Source organism: Desmodus rotundus, chromosome 6, assembly GCF_022682495.2.
Source record: "Desmodus rotundus isolate HL8 chromosome 6, HLdesRot8A.1, whole genome shotgun sequence".
NCBI classification, from domain to species: Eukaryota; Metazoa; Chordata; class Mammalia; order Chiroptera; family Phyllostomidae; genus Desmodus; species Desmodus rotundus.
Window position 1 is genome coordinate 96,060,552 of NC_071392.1, and position 6,000 is coordinate 96,066,551.

Consider the following 6,000-nt stretch of genomic DNA (forward strand, 5'->3'; position numbering starts at 1 on the left):
GGAACTCCAAGTTTAAGAGGCGTCGTGTACGTATTTCACACGACAACCCTGCCTGGGCCCCGAGGTCCGCTGGCTCCTGTCGTCACCAATACCCTGTTCTCTCTCAGCCTTTCCCTAAGCCCGGAGGAGCAGGGGCTTTGCTTCCTGAACATCCAGCTTCCCGGTGTGGGCTGGAGGGGGGGCGGTGGGGCAGAGGTCACGTGCAAGGTAAACCGAGCGCTGCCAGGGGAGCAGGGGGGGGCGGGCAGAGGGAGGGAGAACATGTGTTTCCTAATTTAGTTAAAAATCTGAAATCTGTTCCTCTCTGGTTTCTGCGAGGGGCCTGGTGGCTCCCACAGCGAACGTGAGGCCGCGCTTCCTGTGTTGAAGGGGACGCGTGTTTTCATCAACAGGCCGTTTCTAGGGCTGCACTCAGGATGTGAGGCCTGCAGCGGGTCACAGAGGAAAGGGGGGTGGGCCAGGAGGGCGGGTGGGGGTTGGGGGGATGCTGCTGGGGAGTGAGGGTCCTGAGCCTCTGCCAGGCTTCCCTGTCACACACCAGGCAACCGGGACCTGTGCAGAGTGCCCACGTGCCCAATTCCTTACTCTCGCTGCAGGTCAGGGACACCGCCCTTTTCTGGGAGTCCCTGTCAAACCCAGAAGCATCAGTACCAGATGTGCGTGGAGAACGCCTGCTCCAGGCTTGGGCTGAGCTTGGGCTCTTCCAGCTGGGACATGTGTCCTCTGGGGATGGGCCGAGGGCCACAGGTATGCCACCTATTTGACAGTACAGGTAAACGGGCACCTCACCCAGGAGTGACAATTTTCCTTCGAGATGTTTTTAGAATCAATGTCTAGACTACGGAATGCAATGCAAAATTTTTGTATGTTTTAGATAAAGTGAGAAAAATAAAATACAGAAGGCTCCGGTTGCTCCTCCTCCTGCTCCTCCGTGAGGTGGTGACGGGCCCGCCTTGCCCACCGAGGGTTCAGTAAAGGTGGTGGGTCGGGCCTGAGCCTTCAGGTGGCTGTGCGCCCTGCTCTGGTCAGAACCCCCACGGCCAAGGAGACGGGCGCGTTGATGACGATGATCCCCTCCTCTGGTCTTGCGCATCAGAACACCGTGTGAGTCAAGAAATCACGGAGCAGCCAAAGGACTCTAGACTGGGGCCCCAGAGGAAGCTGTCTGTTGATTCTCTAATGACAGCCGCTCTCCGGCCAGGTCTGACACAGGACAAGGACCTGAAAGCCTGTTCTGATGAGTGCCCATCTCGGATATTTGTGTCCACAGACATGGCTGGCCTGGAGGGGGTTCCCATTACCGATAGGGACACCATGCTGGAGGAGGAGGCTGTGGGGAGGGGGTGCTCAGTGGCACTCTAAGGACGTGCTGTGGTCAGGAGAACAGGACTCATCGGACACATGTAGCTAAGATGGGGGGCTCAGGACCCCTGAGTCAGCCATCTAGGTGGAAGAATGGGATGGAGTTTTGCAGCATAACAGTTGAGGTCAGCACCCCGCTTACCCACAGCCTCTGGGGGGCTCTGACCCATCTTAAGAACATCAGAAATTCAGAGATACTGCCTGAGGGCCTGAAAGTTGACTTTGCCCGCGGTCGTCAGGGATCACCCACGTACCTCAGGTCTCTCCGCTCAGCACAGAGGCCAGCCTACCCGAGAGAGTGTCCACACCCTTGACTGGGTGGAGCCGCTGTCAATGACTACGGTGTGGAGGCCTGGACAAACGGGCCGGACCAGTCGTCGGTCTGGCCCTGGGACAGCAGGGGGATGTTCCGAATGAGAGAGGACAAGGGCTGTCTCTTCTAACATGGGGCCCTGAGGTGCTCTCACCCTCGCATTGACCTGGTCCTGGCTGCAAGTGCACCAAAACGCCGTCCCAACAGTTCAGCTACCACCTGGCCTTCCGACTCTCATCCTTGCCAGTTGCCCAAGCCAACCGCTACCCTGTGGCCACCGTGGGCAGCGAGGCACCACGCTCGCGGTCACACCTGCATCTAGATTCTCTTCGGATTGGCGGCCTCCACTGCGATACACGAACAGGCTCTTGAGGGGTAATTGGCCTCACACAAAATTGCAGCCAACTTCCAGCCAACCCCAGCCCCACACTCAGTCTCTGCTGCTGTATCACATTTCGTCTAAACTATGTCGGAAGATGCTTCCGTTACAAAACGCACTTCATCGAAATCAGTCTCGTTTGGGGGTGACGGGCCACATTCTTCTTTCTGATGTCCCCAATGCCATTTTTCTTATTCCAAACCAATATCCAACATCTCTCTCTCTCCCCCCACCTCTTTTTTTTTTTTTTTTTAATTTCAGCCTTTCCTTTTTGAAAAACAAAGTATAACAATCGCAAACCTCCCTTGGCTAATGGCCAGACCCCCAAAGGCTGAAGCCAGGAGATTAACGGATACACCCGGAGAGGGCAAGGCCAGAGCGCGGAACATTCTGGACCCGTGTTTATGTTGGAGGCCGGACCCCGCAGACCCAGAGGGTGCCCCTCCGCCAGGGTGGACGCCCCCGCCCCAGGTTTGAATGACACGCCAAGGCCCTTCAGAACCTGCAGATGCTCCATGCCTGCGACATTAATTAATGCCAGGCAAAATGTAACAGCAGATCTTGGAAACTAAAAATAGACCTATGCTAACTGATTCATCCTCCCCTGACTGCACAGAAGTCGGAGCTATTTTATCTGCTTCTTTTCCACACGTATGTTGCGCCGTGGCCTTTCTCCTCGCCCTCCATCTTTGTTGGGGTTTCTTGGTGTCTCTCCTCCTTGTTGACAGGTTTGAACCATCCAGGAGAGGTGTCCCCGCTCAGCCACCCTCCGACCCACAAACATGCTTAATAAGCAAGGAAACCGTGTCTCTTCCTGGCTCGCACGGTCGTGAGCTATGTCATCTGTACTTAATATTTTCCAGGCGGGGGTCCCTGCCTGTGGCACCGCAGAGGACTCCACAGCTTTGTCTCCAATGACGGTCCCTTCTATTTTAAACTTTGTTGATTTCTACCGGGAAGGAAGCCTATTTCATACAGATTAGCTGGACAGCTGGGTCTGATGGCTCCTGATTACCGGGCTTAGGGTCACTGGGGAAACAGGTTTCCCGAAGCCCTGTGGACAGAGAGCCATTCCACATGGCTCCAAAGGAATGGGTCGGCGCTCACTCCAGGGGCGGCAGGGGGAGGGGTCAGCAGCCTCAGGTGGAAATCAGCAGGTCAGGCCAAAGGCAGGATCAGACCTGATCTACATCCCAGACTGTGCTGATAGGTGGTGGAGGGGGGGGCGCTCAGAGGCCCCCTGGTTCAAAGCACTTGCTCTGGGGGACCTGCGTGGGGGCTGTGCGTGGCAGGGAGCATCCGTCATGCTTGCCTGACAGAATCACTCGGGAGGCATCAGACAGGGCTCCGCAATTCAGTCCCTTCATCTGGCCTGGCCTCCCAGACCTCCAGGTGCACAAAGAAACCCCAAAGACCTCTCTCACCTTTCAGTGGCCAGTCCCCGGGCAGGTGGGGGCCGCGCGCTCTCCCGAGAACCGGCGGCTCCGATGAGGCAGGCGCTTTCTCCCCGCTCGTCCCATCCTGCCTTTGCTTCTTTTTATGCCTTCTCTAGAGAAACCGAGGGCTGGAGGGTTTAAAAAAAAAAACACTTGTGTGTGTGTGCAGGGTGGCGGTGGCGGGAGTGCTGGGGCGGAGTGGGTGCCGAGGGACGCCCAGGGAGGGGTGCACCCGCCCCGGTGGGGGTTCGGTGTAATGGCCGACGCCGGGCGATGGCTTGCCTGCTGGAGCTCGGTGCCACGGCAGCTCTGTGTGGGCGGCGGCAGCTCCACGGCTGGCTTTCAAACCATCACACTGAACATTTGCAAACAGATAAAAAAACAAAACCATCCGGCACAAGTGGAAACTTCTGTTTTCCTTTCTCTTTCTGTGCCGTCTGCCCCTTCACCTCCACCCGTGGGTTTCACAAGAGGAAGATGATGGTGGGCACATCTCCCTCTGGGCACCCCCCAACTCCGACCTCATCTCTTGCAGTCATGTACCCGCTGGACAGCTGGGTCTGATGGCTCCTGATTACCCGTCCCCATGGCCACCGGCGTGGACAAGTAGGTCAGATCATCTGGACAGACCCCCCCCAGCTTTGTGAACCCCCAGACACTTGAGAGATACTTTCTCTTCCCTGGGGTCTTGCTGAAAGTCCAGGTGCTGAGAATCACGGACCCCAAGAGGTTGTGGGCTTCCATATGTGGCTGCCTCTCATATCCGCCAGTGTTAAAGTTACCTTAGAACCTGCCGATGGCACCCCCGCAGGTGCCCTTCCATATCTGGGTGACCCTTTCCCAAGGACAGTTCTGTGGATGGTGACAGGAGAGACTCCATGGAAAAAGAGTCCCGGGGTGAAATTACTTTGGGGACGGTCGCTATGGCATCGTCACAGAGCATGCTAGCAGCTAAAGCCTCTGAGAAGTCCTACAAGAAAGAATCCTCTTTAACTACGTTTAATCCAATGTGTCCTGACCGTGTGAGACCTTAGGTGAAAGGACACCCTCTCTGTGAGCCACGCCACCGCCAGTGACCAAACACACCACACACACGCACACACACTCACACCCACCGCCCCAGAGGTGACTTGGCTCAAATCCCAAATCAACGCTTTCGGCCACAGAGCACAAGAAGGCAGGCAACGACAGGTACTGGGAACCAGACGCTCCCAGCTTGTTACCCACGCTGGTACCCCAGATGGTTACCGAAGGACTGGAGTGCGTGGTTCGTGCAGGACAGTGAGCAGGGGGGACTCGGGGGCTGTTGGCGTCTTCTCCTCCATGCCAGGTGGTGCCCTCCTCACTTCCACAGCCCAGGGAGCGGAGCAGCCAGTGGTCAGTGGCCAGAAAGGGACCCGAGCTCCAAGGGCCACCGTGGGGCAGCCTCGCTGCCCGACACCTCTGCAGGGCGCAAAGACGAGACAAGATGTCTGAGACTGCCCTTGGGAGGCTGGAACACATGCACCGCAAGAGGCCCTGGTGCTGGAGGGAGGTGTTCGTGTCGGATATGCCCGGGACAGGGGGTCAGGCTGGGAACTGGAGCAGGGGCCCAGGTGAGCTGGCAGTGCCAACAGACCCCGCCGCGCCAGAGCCCCCCACGGATGGGGCTGTGGGCAAGCCCTGTGGGCCTTGGCCTCCTCATCTGAACCCCGTCGCAACCAAGGGAGATTTTGCCCTCAGCAAGGGATGTTTGTCAATGGCTGGGGACATTTTTGGTTGTCACAACCATGGGACAGTGCTGGCATTCAGTGGGTAGAGCTCAGGGATACTGCTGAACACGTGACGATGTAGGGGACGGTCCCCCTACAGAGAAGGAGCCGGCCCCAATGTCAACACTACGGCAGAAGTGGAGACCGGGTCTAGGTGGACCCTCCAGTCCCCGTGAATGGGCACTGCAGGTGAGGATTCTGAGGAAACCGGAAACCAATTACACTGCCGTGCCTGAGAAAGGTGCTTCCACATCACGTGGGCGGCGACTCATTTCTTACCGGGTGACCAGAGGGAAGAGATGGAAGTAGAGTAAAAGCTCTCTCCCTCAGACCAAGAAGAGAGAAAGCCTGCCTGTCTTGTAAACACTCCAAATCACAGAATTTAAAACAAAAAAAAATTAGAACAGGAAAGAAAAGAAATGCTTCCTCCTGCTTAAGTACTTCGGAGAACTTGAACCCTGTGTGAACGAAATGAAATGGGTGTAGAAAAGCTTTCCGAAGCTTGCCAGTGCTTTGACACATAATTATTGGTAATTAGAGCATTTTATGAATCCATTAGAGGCTTTAAACAGAGCCAAAATTATTTATTGACCTTTCCTCCGAGGAGGGCCACGGTGGCCCGGATAACGCTAATGCGTCAGCCTGGTCGGGGGTTTTCTTTTACAAAACTCTTTGGCCGGGCGTGCAGTGCAATCCTCCACGCACGGCAGATTACTATCAGAGGCCAACAAAAAGAGAAAGTGAAATTGAAGTTCCGAG

The 6,000-nt window shown here is 56.3% G+C and overlaps 1 protein-coding gene across 1 annotated transcript in view; it reads right to left on the reverse strand.

The window, feature by feature from the left end:
• Positions 1 to 3,587, reverse strand: part of ZNF831 (zinc finger protein 831) — an 89,078-nt gene extending 85,491 nt beyond the window's left edge. The window contains exon 1 of the mRNA XM_024559323.4: positions 3,479 to 3,587. The gene's annotated coding sequence lies outside the window, so the exon portion shown is untranslated. The remainder of the gene's footprint in view (positions 1 to 3,478) is intronic.
• Between the last annotated feature and the right edge of the window lie 2,413 nt (positions 3,588 to 6,000).